The following is a 17,527-nucleotide window of genomic DNA, read 5'->3' on the forward strand; positions in this document are numbered from 1 at the left end:
TCCCTGTAATTTTTTCTGTAATAAAAAACAAATTGATTCCTAAATTAGATTAAAATGATTGCCAGATCTCAATATGTTATAGTTTTGAAGTATTTACTCTTTTTTTTGGCATTGCAAATTACGACAATTTCACAGCGAGGAGTCACTTATGTTACAGTGTAAAGTAACAGCTCACCACTGTCAAATTTCTCATTTCACCAACATGAGCCCCAGGGTATATTGCATCTGTGCTACATGTCCACATACAGTCTAAACATGTTTCCCCATGGCTGGTACTTACCAGTAAGGCCATTGAGGAGGTTGCAGGCAATGTGCTGCCTGATTTCTCATATAATGGCATCACTGATGGCATCTGACAAATGCCTAATTGGCAAGGGAGTACAGTTAAGTTGAATGGCTGTACATGTTGCATGTGTTGTCGAGTGCAGACACACCTAGGTCTACATTCAGTGCTTGGTTGGAGTCACAGCACATGTACATATCAGGGTGTGTGTGAATGCAAGTGTGGCCTAACAGTGACAGTCACATGGTGACAGGCACAGTGCAATGCCAATGCATATGTGCGACGTACTGGGAAATGTACATGTGTGGGCAGCTTACCCAGATACTTTGCAATTTCACAGCAACAATATTTCAAATGCAAACTCCAACCAAGTTGAATCCACCACTATATGCAGAAATACGCTTTTAAAATGTTGTATCTCCCTTTTTTGCACATGTGATCTGCTGTCCAGGTGATGTCAGTTATGATGCTATCAGTCATTGTAAATTGTGATGTCATCAGTGTTCCGAGGTGCTGCGCAATGGGGTCATCAAAGTTAAGATGCCACAGCTTCAGCACCTGGCACATTTCGTTTTTTTTTGTGGTGTTAAATCAGCACCCTAATGTCACTTCAACTAATGTTTTTTCACCAAATATCCATGGTTACTTTGCATCAGATTGTTTCAGATTAATGTCACTTCAACTACATTTTCTTCACTGCATTTCAAGGGTTTGTCATGCTGTACCTCCCACCACCTGTAATTCTGTCTTTCTTTCTGATAACCTACCTGATGTCATTCCATTTGTTATCCATATGTGTTATTGAGCTTTGCAACACCAGGTGTATCAATTATTTCATATTTATTTGTCCACTATATAAGAAGGGATTAGTAATGGTGCACTGTGACAAGGAAGAGCAAACTGTGGTTGCTGGGGGATTGTGATGAGGAAGACTGAAGTTGTGTAGTTGGGTACTGTGACAAAGAAGTGTGAGGTCGGTAGTTAGGAACTGTGACAGGAACTGTGACAAGGAAGAGTAAGGCGGGGTAGTTGTGGACTATGATGAGGGATAGCAAGGCAAGAACCACGTATACACTGAATAAAATAAAAATGGTGTCTTTATCTTCCAATAATTTTATTTTATGTAAAGGGAGGATGTAAACGCTACTAAAAACATTGATAATTCCACTCTCTTTTGAAAAACGTCTAATGAAAAAGGAGAAAGAAACAGACTATTTTCTTTCCGATTTGCGATTCACACATACAAAAATGATGCAAACATATTAGCCTAAGGGCATGTGCATGGTATAGATATATACTGCAGAAATCCTTACATTTCCTCACTGCTTTGGAGACAAATTCAGGTGGACACAGTGAAAACTTTGTCTACCAAATTTGATAATTGCCACTTATTTCCTATCCAAACCCTTTCGCTTTGTGTTTTCTCTTTGTTGTACTTTGTTTTCTGTCTGTTTGTTTTATATTGGTTTTTCTGTTTGTTTTTTGTATTCCCTTCTTACAGATTTGTTGATCCTTTTTCTTTACATTTTTTCTTTTTGATTATTTTCTAGAGATGGAAACACAACAACTAGAGGCATCCTCCAGAGATAAAGAGATTGACCTCGTCACTATACCTGAAGACCCGGAAGACGTTCAGTGGGTAGAGCAGCCAGCTCCACCCAAGAAATACCACTGCAGGAGCTTCACACCATCCCTGTGCTGACAGTGTGCTGGCAGTACTTTAAGGTGCCTAAAGGCACTCCATTATCGGATGTCGAGTAGAGACAGTCTGAAGCTCCTGCAGTGGTATTTCATGGGTGGTATTTTGTGGTGAGGCCCAAGCACAGAAGTTTCCACGGTTCCTGCACAAAGCCTGGGCACCACTGCGTTCGTCAACCACTGGCAGCAATGTATGAGCGTTTGAAGAGCAGGTTCGCAGGTTCCGGCAACAGGCATCCACCTGGTTGCAATGTCCTGCAAACCACCACTGGAGCTGCAATGTCACTGGAGGAAGCAGGACCATCATCACCAGCTGCTTCATCTGCTGGACCTCTCCCATCGATTTCATCTGCCACCAATGACGAGAGTGTCACCTCTGCCGCCCCAGTGTTGGACCCTCCACGCCAACGCAGTTCTCTAGTAATTGGCGTTTACACCTGCAGGAAATGCTATATGCCGATATCTCTAAATACAAGAATTTCTGAGGCAATTGAGGACGCCTTGGTGGAGCGTATGCAAAATTGCCAGTCATTCTTTTGCAAATGTTTTACCTCCCTTTTTCAGGTTGGTTAATTAAAAAAAATACAAATAAAGCTTACATTGAAAAGTTGTCTACTTGTTACCTATCATACATATATCCACGCCCTCCTGCTCCCATCCCCTCCTTAACCCCACAACAGTTCTTTTTAGAACCACCATGAAAGTTCAAAGAAAAATCTCTGCTGGGGGAAGTGGGTTTACTATTACGCACCACATCAACGAGATAACCTTACTGGTAGCTGCCCGCCGCCCAAGTTAAAGGCCCAAATGAAACAAGGGTCCCTTAATGCACGCAGCGGCACCATTACTGGCAGTCTCAGCCCATTGGCGAAGATTGGACTGCAAGGTCCTATATTTTTTATTGAACACCCTTAGCACCATGCATTTGCTAAGGGTATTTAATTTTGAAAAGAAAACACACTTAACTTGCGGCACACTTTGGCACCACGCCATACTTTCCTAAAACAATTTTTTCTGTGGATGAACATTATATCATCAACACAGAAACAGACTTTGGAAAGTTCTGCGCAACACAGTACCACACCACAAGGTAACTCTTTTTTTATTGAACACCCTTAGCACCATGCAGGTGCTAATGGGGTTTTATTTGGGGGGAAAAACCCACTTACCTGGCGGCACACTTCGGCTCCAGACCCTATTTCCTGAAATCCATTTTCTCAGTTGAGGACCGCAACATCATCAAGAGATAAATGGACTTCAGACTATACGGCATCAGCACAATGCTACAACGAAAAGTCATATTTAAAAAATAATAATTATGAACAACCTTAGCACCATGCAGGTGCTAGGGGTGTTTAACTTGAAAAAAAGCACAATTACCTTACAGCACACTTCAGTGCCAAACCCTACTTCCTCAGATCCATTTTCTCTATTAATGACTGTCACATCGTGAACAAAGAAACCAACTTCGGAAAGTACAGAATGGCACAACACCACACAAGGTCAGATTTCTGTTTTTTTAATTTAACACCCTTAGCACCATGCAGGTGCCATGGGTGTTTAATTTGGAAAAATAACACAGCTACCTTGTGGCACACCTCAGTACCATGACTTAGTTCTTGAAATCCATTTTCTCAGTTGATGACTCTGACATCATCAACAGATAAACAGACTTCACAAAATATGGCACAGTCAAACGCCACACCCTTTGCACCATGCAGGCAATACAGCCCATGTTCCAAGAATACTGATTGGCTAGCACACACTTGCATGAACATAGTGAAACATAGTGGCTAAACCACTGCCCAATCCTTCTGAACTATTTTTCATATAAGCATAATAAAGTAAACTCAACACCATCAACTCCTGATATGCAAATGTACAATATGTACTGAGAATCAGATTTCTAGAACCAATACTCATACATCTTTTACTTTTGAAAAATAAATGTCACCTTTTTTACGTTGTATACTTTTCAATTGTCATGACTTATGAATCTAGGAATCATGCAAAACAGTGCACATTTATCTCTGTGCCCACTGCCTCTTTCCCAAAACTAACAACACAACTCTACCTCCTTTATACCCCTCTCATCCACCCTTCAAACACATCAAACATTAAACACAGGGCAGCATCAGAAGAGTTACAACGAGCATGGAGCTGTCCAAGGGGATACCATGGAACCCACCCCCCCCAAACTTTGCAGGCACAGACCTTTGAAGACTTCAGGGTGAAGTCCCAGCCCTCAAGGGGATAGCTCAGGCAGTGATTGGCAAAGGGAATCAGCTGACACAACTAGCCTCTGGGAGCAAATGGAGGCTTGTAGGAAGGATGGGGAGGGTTATAAAAAGCCACCAGAGACAGGTGAGAGAGGTGCATTGGTAAGGTCGGAGAGAAGGTGCAGGTGGACCAATACACCAGAGAGAAGGGTGTTGTAGCAAGAAGAGGACTTGTAGGAGACTGAAGTGTGGGTCTAAAACAGAACTGAAACACTGATCAAACTAGAAGGTGACATACTGGTCACCAAGAGGTCGAGGAGCTGCCCCTAAGTGAAGTGAGTGCCCTGATTGGAGTAATGGTAGTGACCCTTGTAAAAAAGCTAAGACCCAGCCTCTGAAGGAACATTTGAAACTGATTCCAGAATGTGAAGGGGGACAATATCACCAAAGAGACTATCAGTGAGCCTGAGGAGAAACAAGCCCTCAAACAAGGGCAGGGCCTGACACCAATATATAACCAGACATCCCGGAAAGAGGGAAAGATTCATGCAGAAACCACAGGATTGGAAAACACCTCTAACCAAGAGGGGCTGTTTAAGAACCAAAGAGCCATCTCCAGAAGTTAGATGGTGTGGGAAGTCTGTCCTGGGACCTGAAAAAACACATGGGGCCTCATTACAACTGTGCCGGTCCAGAAACAACAGTGCCGGTAAGCTTACCGGCACTGCTGTTTCCGGACCGGCACAGTACAACTCTGTGGGTGGGTGCCGTCCCACCCGCCAGGGTCAGACTTGCCTTGCCGGACGGCACACGCTCGCAGAGTTCTCACAGGAGCACTGGCACCGTTGTTAACGGTGCCGGTACACCCGTGTCCCCATGGGAAAGGGGACTAACAAAATTACCGACGCCTGACTTCCTGGCCACCTTGGAATAGCCCGATGGCACTGGGAAGTCAGGCGCTGGTAATTCATTACAGGTCCGGTGGCTACCTGCCAGTTTTAACGGCACGGTTACCGCCGAACCTGTAATGCGGCCCATGGACTGCAAAAGGGGAATAAGGCAGAAACAGCACCACCAACCCTGATAATCAAAATAGGAAACAGGGGGAATTGTGTGAAGAGACAAACCCTCCAAGGATGGGTGCCTGGCACAGGATGCTGTTACAAAATGAAAACTGCGGAACCCCAGGGAACCAGGGACCAAGGAAAGCTAGATGAGGAAGACGGGGTCCAAAAAGAAAGTGTGATGGTATGAGACATGGTTGTGAGTCTGACCATGTCAATGGGTGCTATGAACACCAGAGAAGGTGTGGGTGAGTTGAGTGGGACACCTGTCCCGGCTCCATGGTGTGTGTGGAGCTGCACATGTACATTGGTGATCTGTCTCTGTGACAATACGTATCAGTCTCTTTCTTGTTGAAGTCTCTTTTTCCATTCTTTCAGATGGTTCCCGAGACACAACTATTAGCAGAATTCACCAGACTACTCAGAAACCTGAGATGAATTGTAGCTCCCAGGAATAGGCATAACATAAAGCACTACTTGGACTACAAGTTCCACAATGCACCTGGGCGGAACTGACAAAAACTGGGATGGAACAGGAGGAATGCAGTGGTTACCAAAAGGGGAATGGTCTGCACTTACCCAATTCATAAACTGACTTGGGGACCAAATACCTACTTCACGAATCTTATACTGGCTATAGGGGAGCAGCGGGGGAGCAGCAGAGGGCTCTCCCTAGGCATAGGGAAGACAAGATAGTGGGGCACCTTGGCTCTAGAAAAATTGCCACTGCCTTTGAACCAGTGGGAGTAGGTAGATTGGGCTAGGGAGGTGGGAACACCCCTAAAAGATTGAGATGAAGCTATCTAGGGATCCCACCTAGACAGCAAGCCCCATATTGCACGTATTTGAAAAACATAATTTGTATAATGAAAATTCGGAAACACATTTGTTTTCGCTTGTGGCACAATGAGCACCTTGTCACAGGTATCTACAGTACTGTAAAAGTTTATTTATTTTCTTCATTTCGTTACAATAATACTTACTCTCCAATGTCACCCAGCAGGAGTTTGTCCAAATGCTGTTCGTGTGCCCCACCCCCCCCCCACAGGAAACATTGAGGGCACTTTATACTTGCATTTCATCCCCCTGAAAAGTTTAATTCCCATCTGCCATCAACCCCACAGCACCTAAAATAGGCTGTCACAGCAAAAAGGAAATCATTTGCATGCTACTGAGATATAAAATAAGGAAGCCATTGAGGCTTTATATGTTAAGTGCTATTTTTATGAGTTTAAACACAATACCTCCTAGGTGATCCATGCTTGTAGGGAAACTGGCAAAGCCATGCACTGTAGTCGTGCACCCTGCCAATCTTAACCGTGCTAGATGCCATTGCAATTTCTGTTTGTCTTGTAAGACTGGCCATTAACATAAAGTTAATGGTAATGTTCTACATGATATTTATTGAGTTTGTATTACTTCTTTAAAACGATATTGCTACTTTTATGAAAGCTAACCAATGGTCTATGAGCCATGAAGTAGAACAGCAATATATATACATACTGTTGAAGCGTGTATTCACTCTACTGCCACTCAAGGCGACGGGCACCTTGCATAGTCACTGTCAGTTGGTGCTGCTTTTAGCCTTGCTTTTCCTTATCATTTGTACTCTTTGCCAAATACTGCCCTGTGATGATTTCCCATGACTCAGGTTGAAGGATAAGATGGGGGGTCATAGGAGTTGGGGTCCACCACCCATCATGTGAATTACTTCGACACATATGCAGTGCAGGGAATCAGAAACCAACTAATGAGGTGAAGAATAAGAGAAGAGGAGAAGGGGTTGTGATAAGCTATCAGATGGAGTAGGGGGTAAAGATTATAAAGAGGTGGTGAAAAGAGACCTAAAGAGGAAGATAAGAGGAGAACCAGCAGAGGTACCAAAATAACCTGGAGTTATGTTAAGTGGATAGAAGGCAAGAGGGGAGGCAAAGAGAAAGAAGACCAGCCCCAAATAGGTGATGAAAGTCAAGGAAGGGGAGGTGCCCAAGCCCAGGGGAAACATGCCAATGATGTAACTGAAACCTAGGAAGTGCATCAGAGTCTTTGACCAGCACCTTCAGGGTGATTACCCCAGATCCCTCTTGAGGCCCAGAAGTATCTGATGTCAGACCACTGTTCAGATGATCCAGACCACAAAGGCTGCTGTTGACAGCTTCAGTTTAAGAAAGGAATGATGTAAAGATGGTTGACACTGTTTACATACAAATGTTTATTGCTTGAGCCTCCCTTGCTTCTGTCTCTACCAATGCCTTCAGCTTCAAAAAACATTAGCACCCAGTGCGGGGGGAGGAACCAACTAGGTATTTTGGATTGCAGGCTGATTCTACCGATCCAAACCACGTTCCATGGAACCGGATGGCTGTTTCCCCCACCCCAGGTTCTCCCACAAGAACCCTAATGTCAGAATGTCTCTGTTGTTTGAGGGTTGAGGCATCATCCTTCCCACTGCACTGGGTCTTCACGAAGTTGCTCAAGGGCCACTTGTCTCCACCTTCTAATTTAACACTGCTCTTTGCAGTGACTACTTCTGTGGATGATCATGGACAGGCCTTGGTTAAGAACCAAGGTTCCTTCACACTCACCCTGTCCCCTGCTTCCAAGTCTCTTTTGCAGCCTTTTTCCAGTTGAAGTGTTTCTTGTATGTGTCTTGGTAATGCTTTACTTTTTCATGGACTCCTTCATGTTGATTTGAGCTGGACCGACCTTGGCTATTGAAAGGAAGTTGAGGCAACATCTCAGTTTTCTTCCTGTGATGAGTACAAATGGTTCAACCCCAGGGAACAAATCTGTATGAATTTATGGCCTCCTTGAAGATCTCTCTCCATCGAAAGGTGCTAGCAATAGCTAGTTGTGTACATACTTTCATGCAATGGTTCACGCCCTTGCCTAGACTGACACCTAAAGGATGGCACAGAGTAGTGAAGTGGTGATGGTGCAATCCTTAAGAAATGTCTGCATCTCCTTAGATGCAAACTGTCTGATACAATTTCCTCAGTAATGCAATTGCGGTGAGGAACATGATGACTTTACAAGTGAAAATTCCAACTATTATACCCAAGTCCACCCATTTGCAAGCATAGCTCATCAGTAACAGCATGTGGATCTTCACTGGCCCTAACATTTCAGTGGGCCTATGATATCGGAGGTTGCACTCCTCCATATGGCATCAGGATCATTGACTGTATGGGGATGGTGGATGCTCCTTTTCATTTGTCAATCATCTCACGTGCTTTACAATGCCTCACTAGCCCTTTTGCTTCTGTTAACATGCCTGGTCAACAGTACCTCTCTTGGATATTCTTCTCTGTCATATTTCTACCTAGTTGTCCTTCATGGGATAAAGACATGACTGCGGTCCGTAGGTACACAGGGGGAGTGGGGGCATCTCCCCTCATGATGCCATAATAGCCCTCTGAGATCTTAGAGAATATTTGGCATATTCCAGAACCTCCTATTTGATGCTTTTTGATTTGCCCTTAGAATTTTCCAGAATGTATTGGCATCTCTGTAATCACTACTGGCCTCTAGCCCTTCTCACTTACTGATACTGGGAAGAATGATCGCTACCATGAATTCTGCCTCATCCTATCCATCTGAATCTGATTTAATGTAGGGGTCATCTTGGACCAAGCTAGCTGGTAGCCTTTACAGGCAGTCTGCCAGTGCGTTCCTTTTCACAGGTACATATATTGCTTTGGCATTGTAGGTCATGATTTCTACCATTCAATGACACATTATCGTGTAGCCTCTCCATGATCCTGTCGAAAATACCTGATGATCACTTGGAGGCCCTAAATCAAGATCTTTTAATTCTATATATACCAATATATCCCTCAGCCTTCTCTCTTCACCATGAAGCAGGTTAGAACAGGTACCTGAAGAAACCAAGATGGAAAAGTGATGGTCATTTCCTTCCCCTCCTGGATCTATCTCTAATCCCCACTGAGGTCTTTGTGACTTGCATCAAGAGTGATTATTGTATGAGGTATTGTTCTGAACATCCTCAGCATGGATGCCTCACTACTTTCAGCTTTCAAACCGTCAAAGTGGTATTGGTATGCTGCGGACAACATAAACCAAATTTTTTTTTAATAGGCATTTGCTAATGTGTAGAATTTCTACACTGCAAAGTTCAGGAAGAATTTTCAAGAATAACCTTTCATTCCTAAAGAGGACTTCACCTGCTCTGGTTCTGTAGGAAGGGAAACCGTTACGATGGTGTCTTCTAGATTACTCATTATTTTTTTGCCTTGCTGTGAGATAGTGTGGCTGAGATATTCAATTTATTTGGTTCCTAAATGACACTTTTCCAATTTACGAATGAGGCCTTTTGCCTTGTTAATGATCCGATTCCTTTTAGCCAAGGGCTGTGTTCCTCTTCACTCTTTCCTGAGAATGGGATGGCATCCTGTATGAAGTATATGCATAATGCTTTAAAATTAAAATACTTCTGCAGTAGAGGCCAACCCAAAAACCATCTTGTGGTACCCATATGCTGCTAACAGGGTTATGAATGACATCAGTGGTCAGTCAATCTGATGATATGCAGATGAGAGAGCTGGTTTAGTGAAAATGCTGGCAGGCTCTTTGGTTGACAACATTTGATTTATATTTGGTGGTTGATGGCGGTCCACCCATGCTTTGGCATCTAGATCACATAGGTAAACACACATGTAAATATCGTTTTAGGGATTGTTTCCAATCCCAATGGGTACCAGTAACTTAAGTTATTCAAGGGCTTTATTATATTTAGACCTTCGAGAATCTTGCTAGTTTTCTTCTCAGTTTTTCTCGTACCCGAATGGGCACTGGCATGACTTAAATCCAACAAAACAATCCTTTTAACACGGGGGAGGATTCCCTTGCCCTGAACTGTTTCGGGTACAATATTTGAAAGACTTAGTCCACACAATAGCTCTTGAAGAGTGGTAGAAATGTCTCTTTCACACAACACTTCCTCGAGATGAAAGTATCTCTTCCAAACAAATGATGTTTTAGAGATGGTAAAGTATCTCTTGGTCACTTAAGTAATGATGTTTTAGCACTTTCTTAAGGATGATGAAAATATTATCCTTCCCAAACAATGGCTCCCCAAGAGTAGTGGAAATGTCTATTTTATAGAACACTTTCTTTTTTATTTTTTATTTATGTCACACAGTTGTACAATAAAAGACAACTTTTAACACGACATTACCACAGGTAGCTCAAACGGTAAATATTGGCTCACGCCATGCCTATCCGCACTCTCTGCTCTCTTTCTCCTCGTGGCTCCATTTCCTCCTCGCTCTCTTCTCTTGGCCTGGCTTGCCTTTCAATCTCAAATTAAATTCAACTTCCCCTGTCTTGTCTTTAAATCTCTTCATGATCTCGCCCTTTCCTCCCTGCTCTCTTTCTACTCTCCCTCACTCCCCCTTCATTCTGCCAACCACTTCTTACTCATTGTCCCTTCCCATGCCCCTCCTTGTGCCCCTTCCCGCTTCTGTTCTTTCCAGCTCCTTGCCCCTCTCCATTGGAACTCTTTACCTCTCTCTATCTGCTCTCTATCTTCTCTATCTCTTCATACTCTTTTTTTCGCTCCTCCCTAAAATCCCACCTACTTCATCCTCCCTCCTGACATTTCCTTCTTCTTCCTCCCTCACTTTTCCCCTATCCAAGTTCTTAATCTCATGTTCTCTGCAAATTGTTCTGCTTACTGTTTTTGATGATGATTTGACTCGACTTGTACTTATTGATTTTAATGTATACATGCTGTTTTATTTGAAGCGCTTTAGTTTAAAGCACTATATAAAAAAATTAATAAAAACAAATTATTAAATACTGCTTTGTGTAATTTACGCCTCCCCCACTATACAGGATTCTGAAATCGAGGTGTGTTATCTCTGGTAATCTTGTACTGAAACTGCATTGTGAAACTTAGGCCTCTCTCCCACTATACAGGATTCTCAAATCTAGGTGTGCTGTCCATTGTAATCGTGTACTCAAACTGCTTTGTGAAACTTAGGCCTCTCTCCCACTATACAGGATTCTCAAATCTAGGTCTATTGTCCCTTGTAATCTTGTATTTAAACTGCATTGTGAGACTTAAACTGCATTGTGAAACTTAGGCCTCTCTCCCACTATACAGGCTCTCAAATCTAGGTTTGTTATCTCTGATAATCTTGTACTCAAACTGCATTGTGAAACTTAGGCCTCTCTCCCACTAAACAATATTCTCAAAGCTACTTAAATATGGAGAAATGTTGCATACCTCGTTTGAATCTATTAACACTAATGGTTATATAAACTATGTTGACTGTATGCATGCATTTAAGGCCAAGAAGGAGATGAATCGGCAAAGCACTAGTAAGCATGTCCATGCTTTTGATATCGAAGATAAAGACAAAAAACAATAATTTAGGAAAAACATACGGGATGCTAGAAAGGCTGGGAAGAGTCATAATCAGATAAAGAAACTCAAGACTGCCTCTACCAATTGCCAAAGAGGCAGACGTGCCATTCAGTATCAACAAAATGGTGAGGTTATGTTAAAACAACTCATGCTTAAAGCAACGGGAGGCATTTGGGCGTTATTAAATGGTTTATCTCAACAGCCTCAATCTGTAATACAAATTAATCCTATCACTGAAGAAGCATGGCGTAATTATTATGGTGATGCTTTTCGAACACCTTTCAGTGGCCTTAATGTTGATATCAATACCCCGATGCTCCATTGTAATATGGAATTTGATTTAGCAGACATCCAATACCATATAGGCAACTTGTGTAATTCTAGAGCAACTGGCCATGATGGGCTTCATAATTCTATGCTTAAAAAAAATCCAAGTCTGTGGGCCCGAAATTTTACAAACAATATTCAAAAATGTTATAAAAACAGGCCTTATACCTGAGTCCTGGAAAACCTCAATAATACTTTTAAAAGGGCTCGTGAAATAATCCATCCTCATACAGGCCCATTGCCCTTTTGGACTGCCCGGGCAAGTTATTTGCTCGCCTGGTTTTGGATGAATTTAATATCTGGTTAGATATAAGAAGACTGTGTGAGCCTTATCAAATGGGCTTTATTCCTGGCCTAGCCACCGCAATAAATTTGATAACTTTAACCGCGATTATATCACAACATAGGCAGCACAATCAAACCTTATACCTGGCTTCTATTGATTTTCAATTCGCTTTTGATCTAGTGCCTAGGGAATTATTGTTTAAGAAATTATGTGATCAGAAATGTCCATGGTTTATAATGAAGTGGATTGTGGCCCTACATATGAATACATCAATTCAAGTGCGATTGAGGAATGATGGGTGGCTGCCAGATCCTATTGAAACATCTAGAGGTCTTAAACAAGGTTGTCTGCTAGCTTCTGCATTGTTTAATTTTTTTCCAGCTGACATTGGCCATTGTTTTAAAGACCTGATTTCAGATCCTCTGAAACTACAGGGCTTTGCAATAAATACTCTCTTATACGCTGACGATATGATCCTCATATCTAAAACACCATCCGGCCTAAAAAGTTTACTATCAGCCCTGGATAAATACACTGTAGCAAACTGCATTAGTATTAACACCACTAAATCTGAAACAATGCAGTTTAGTAAAGCTAATCATAAACAATACCAGTGACAATTAAAAAATACCACCTTGCTATCAGTTAAGACCTACATATAACTGGGGGTGTGTTTTCATAATTGTTATAGTGATAAGCCATATGAGGATTACATGAAAACCAAACAACAGACTGCTATTTCTCAAATGCGTATAAGTGCCAAATATTGCAAGTTCTCTATATCCCCATTAATAATATATTACAAACAAAGATTTGTTCCAATTATGCTGTACGGAGTTGAGACCAGAAAATGTCAAACGTATGAACATTGGTAACATCAGGAAGGGTCCTTTCGGAAAAGAGCTTTAAATCTTCCAAAATCTGAATCTATGGCTATAATCCAGCATGAACTGGGTTTAGTACCCCTGTATGTTATGTATAAATGGAAGCTTTGTCAATTATATAGGAAACTCATTATTCAGGGAAACGATAATGGTTTGTTAAAAATAATTTCTAAGCATCTAATACAGCGAAACGAGGTTTTTGCAAAGAGTTGACACGTTTTTGCCTCCAAGTCACTCCGGGGAGCCGGGATAACAGAGAACATGTTAATTCAAAATCCAGTTAAAGCCAAACAAAAATTATGGAGGACCGATTGGATTAACACACGGTCTAAGTGTATGAAACCTCAAAAATTTCAAACAAATCCCTTTTGTTTAAAATCATATGGTCAAGTAGAAGCATACCTACAGCGATCCCCTTCCCCCAAACAACAGGCAGATTACCTATAGTTTAGTTTGAACAGTGGGCCTACCAAGGAAGTTCTGATAAAATGACATCAAATACCCATACAAACTATAACCTGTCGATTTTGCAATCAATCTCCTGAGACATTGAAACATTTAATGGTTGCATGTACCAAACTTATAGCAAAGAGAATTTTTTATTTGAAAAGCAATTTCAGTGATAATAGGGGTATGACAGAAGAAATATTGTGGCGTGAACTATTCCATACGAACAGGAGATGTGTACGATATGCAATTGTGGAGTTTTTAAATAGTTTGAGTTTAAAGAATCCCTTGACATAAATGTAAGCACACAGTATGCAAGACACTAGCATGTTTTATCTTTTAGCTTTTAGACTAGTCTTGGCTGTATAGCGGAGTCTATATCTAACCATGTGATATATAACAAAGTTAATATGTTAAGTGATTTTTATTTTATTTCTTTGTGTACCAAATGATTATTATTCATCTTTGACAGGAAATCATGCCAGGACTTGTTAATTTACATTAGACAGATTGTATATTGTGCTTTGTGTGGAATAATGTTTGATAATGTTTGAAATGTACATATTTATGAAAAAAAAAATCTATGTTTTGTTTAAAGATCGGATTTTTTGATCCGATCAAAACAACAATACAAAATATATATATATATATATTAAAATCTAGGTGTTTTTCCCTTGTAATCTTGTGTCCAAACTGCATTTTGAAACTTGAGCCTCTCTCCAACTATACAGGATTCTCAAATCTAGGTGTGCTGTCCATTGTAATCTTGTACTCAAACTGTATTGTGAAATTTAGGCCTCTCTCCCACTATACAGGATTCACAAATCTAGGTCTGTTGTCCCTTGTAATCTTGTATTCAAACTGCATTATGAGACTTAAACTGCCTTGTGAAACTTATGCCTCTCTCCCACTATACAGGATTCTCAAATCTAGGTGTGTTAACTCTGTTAATCTTGTACTCAACCTGCATTGAGAAGGTTGGGCCTCTCGCCCACTATGCAGGACTCTCATATCTAGGTGTGTCGTCTCTTGTAATCTTGTACTCAAACTGCACTGTGAAACTTACACTGCATTGTGAAACTTAGGCCTCTCTCCCACTATACAGGGCTCCCAAATCTAGGTATAGCCCCCACCTCGGCCTATTATATTATGAAACCCATTGTAACATTGAAACGGGGCCTCTCTGCAACTATACAGGAATCCCAAATTCAGGTTTAACTTCTTTCTCAGCCTATTATATCGTTAAACCTCCAGACCTACAGACAAATAACTTCCAAGCCTTCGGTACGTATACACACCACTAGTGTGAACACAGGCCGGAGGCAGGGCCAAGCAACCATGCACTGTAGAATACTGCTATGGCTAAGCACATCCGGTCTAGCAAAACACATAGCCATCCAGACTGAAACACCTAACTTACCTCAACACCACTGCCACTAGCATACAGCGACTACCATCCGAAAGGAACTCGATATAGCTGGCCACACATTGACTCTCTATACAATAGCAATCTATTGCAACTCCACTAACAGCGCCCACCCATGTGCCTGGCCTCTCTTTGGGCTGCTTAGTCGAGCCTAGCTAGCCACCTAATTCCTAGACCGGCAAAATGCACACACGCATCTCCTAAACTTAACCTCTTAGAATGTTTCACTACATTGACTACGGTCACTGAGGGCGTTCCTACCAGAAAAGCGCATTGAGGCCACACAAGTGGGGAAAGAGCGCTATATAAATAACCAAATACAATGCAAAACAAGACAAAAAATAATCATCAATGTCCAAACCTAGCATAAAGCTATTCTAACTCTCTATGAATCAATAATCAATAGAGTCCACCAAAATCAAAACAATCTTTCTCCAAAAGACAGTGAAAAAGAAAATACGGATTCCAAGATGGCCGCCGGCACTGAGTAGACATACCGACGGTGTTCCCCACCACCCCAGCATTAGCCGAGAAACGGGCAGTTCGGGACCACCAAGACCCGTGGGTGACCAAGTCAGTGGGCCTCATTACGACCCTGGCGCTAAGCGTAAAACGATGGCGGTAAACGATTACCGCCATCGTTTTCCGCTAGGGCCGATTACGACCCCTGACCGTTAACTACGATGCCACTAGCGGCATCGTAGACAACGCTGCCGCTAACTGCGCCAAGGGCGCGTGCACGCGATCTCCCACACCGTAACTAGCGCCATGGCGGTAAGGTACGCGAATGCCGACCCAAGCGGACATGCACCTTACGCCATCACCCAGCCCGTAAAGTACCTTACCGCCATGGCGCTAACAACGCCATCGCGAATCAACCGCAAAGGGACAAGTCAAGTGAATGCAGCTGCCACAGGTGCACAGAAACAGCACAGGTGAAGGCAATACAGACACAGGAAGCACAAAAAGAGCACACCCCACCCCTGCCCACACCCAGTCACACACCACAATGCTACCGATAGGACTAGCAATGTTGGGGCTGGAGGACCTGATAGCAATGCGAGTGCTACAACAGCAACTACAACAACAACAACAACAACTACAACAACAACAACAACAACTACAACAACAACAACAGGCTGCACAGAGGAGACGCAGGAGGAGAAGGAGGGCAAGGCAGGCCCAGCATGCCCCACCAGCACAGCCAGTGCTACCACGCAGGCAGCCCCCAATCCCACGCGTCAGACCCAACCCATTCAACCTCACCGCTGAGCAGATCCACACCCTGTATCGACTGGACCGGGACACCATCACCACCATCGTGGACATGATACACAACGACATCGCCAGCATGATTGAAACACCCACCGCCACCTCCCCCTACTGAAGGTAGTGTCCGTGCTCCACTTCCTGGCCACAGGCACCTACCAGCACACAGTAGGGCACTTGCATGGCATATCACAACCATCGTTTTCGCGTACACTGACGCAAGTGCTGGATGCACTCCTCAAGCACACAGATGACCACATCTCACTACCACGGACTGCCCAGGAGATTGCCAACACCAAAGTGGGTTTCCATGCACTAGCTGGCATACCTGGTTGCATCGGTGCCATCGACTGCACCCATGTGGAATTGACGGTCCCACGTGCCCAGGAGGTACCGTACCGGAACCACAAACAATTTCACTCAATCAACGTGCAAATGGTCTGTGACTCCAACAGTATCTTCACACATTGTTGTGCCCGATTCCCCGGATCAACCCATGATTCATTTGTCCTGAGGAACTCAACATTACCACGCTACATGGAGCAACAGGCAGGGCCCAGAACCTGGCTACTCGGTGAGTCCAATGTCATGGGCATTGAAATGTGAAGTGGGTGTGTAATTGACATACCAATGCAGGGGGGGGAATGATGCATACTCCAACTGGCGGGAAGGGGGGGGGGAATGATGCATGCTCCAACTGGCGGGAAGGGGGGGGGGGATGATGCATGCTCCAACTGGCGGGAAGGGGGGGGGAATGATGCATGCTCCAACTGGCGGGAAGGGGGGGGGAATGATGCATGCTCCAACTGGCGGGAAGGGGGGGGGAATGATGCATGCTCCAACTGGCGGGAAGGGGGGGGAATGATGCATGCTCCAACTGGCGGGAAGGGGGGGGGAATGATGCATGCTCCAACTGGCTGCGACTAGCATTAGCCACAACACACCCTGAGGCAGCACTCACGTCACCTGACACCTGCATACATGAGGCCTGACCTAAGAAGACCTGACATGTCAATGAAGGTGTCACCCAACCCTGACACAACCACCTACAAGTGCATTGACCATACCGTGACCACATACACTCCAAAGAAATGTACGTCCATGCACGTCACCAACAGCTCCTACTGAAAGGCCTGTTCCCCATGACTGTGCCCAAAGGAGGCACATGATGGACTGGAAGAACAATGCACCAAAACACAGACAGCAAGGCCCACAGACTGTCCCCATGGGCAA

The 17,527-nt window shown here is 43.3% G+C and overlaps 1 long non-coding RNA gene across 1 annotated transcript in view; it reads left to right on the forward strand.

Moving 5' to 3' along the window:
- Positions 1–2,519, forward strand: part of LOC138452636 (uncharacterized) — a 249,929-nt gene extending 247,410 nt beyond the window's left edge. Inside the window, exon 3 of the long non-coding RNA XR_011260277.1 lies at positions 1,834–2,519. This is a non-coding gene — a long non-coding RNA (uncharacterized lncRNA). The remainder of the gene's footprint in view (positions 1–1,833) is intronic.
- The last annotated feature ends 15,008 nt before the right edge of the window (positions 2,520–17,527 follow it).

Source organism: Ambystoma mexicanum, chromosome 4p (assembly GCF_040938575.1).
Source record: "Ambystoma mexicanum isolate Mex_15411 chromosome 4p, UKY_AmexF1_1, whole genome shotgun sequence".
In the NCBI taxonomy this organism is placed as follows: Eukaryota; Metazoa; Chordata; class Amphibia; order Caudata; family Ambystomatidae; genus Ambystoma; species Ambystoma mexicanum.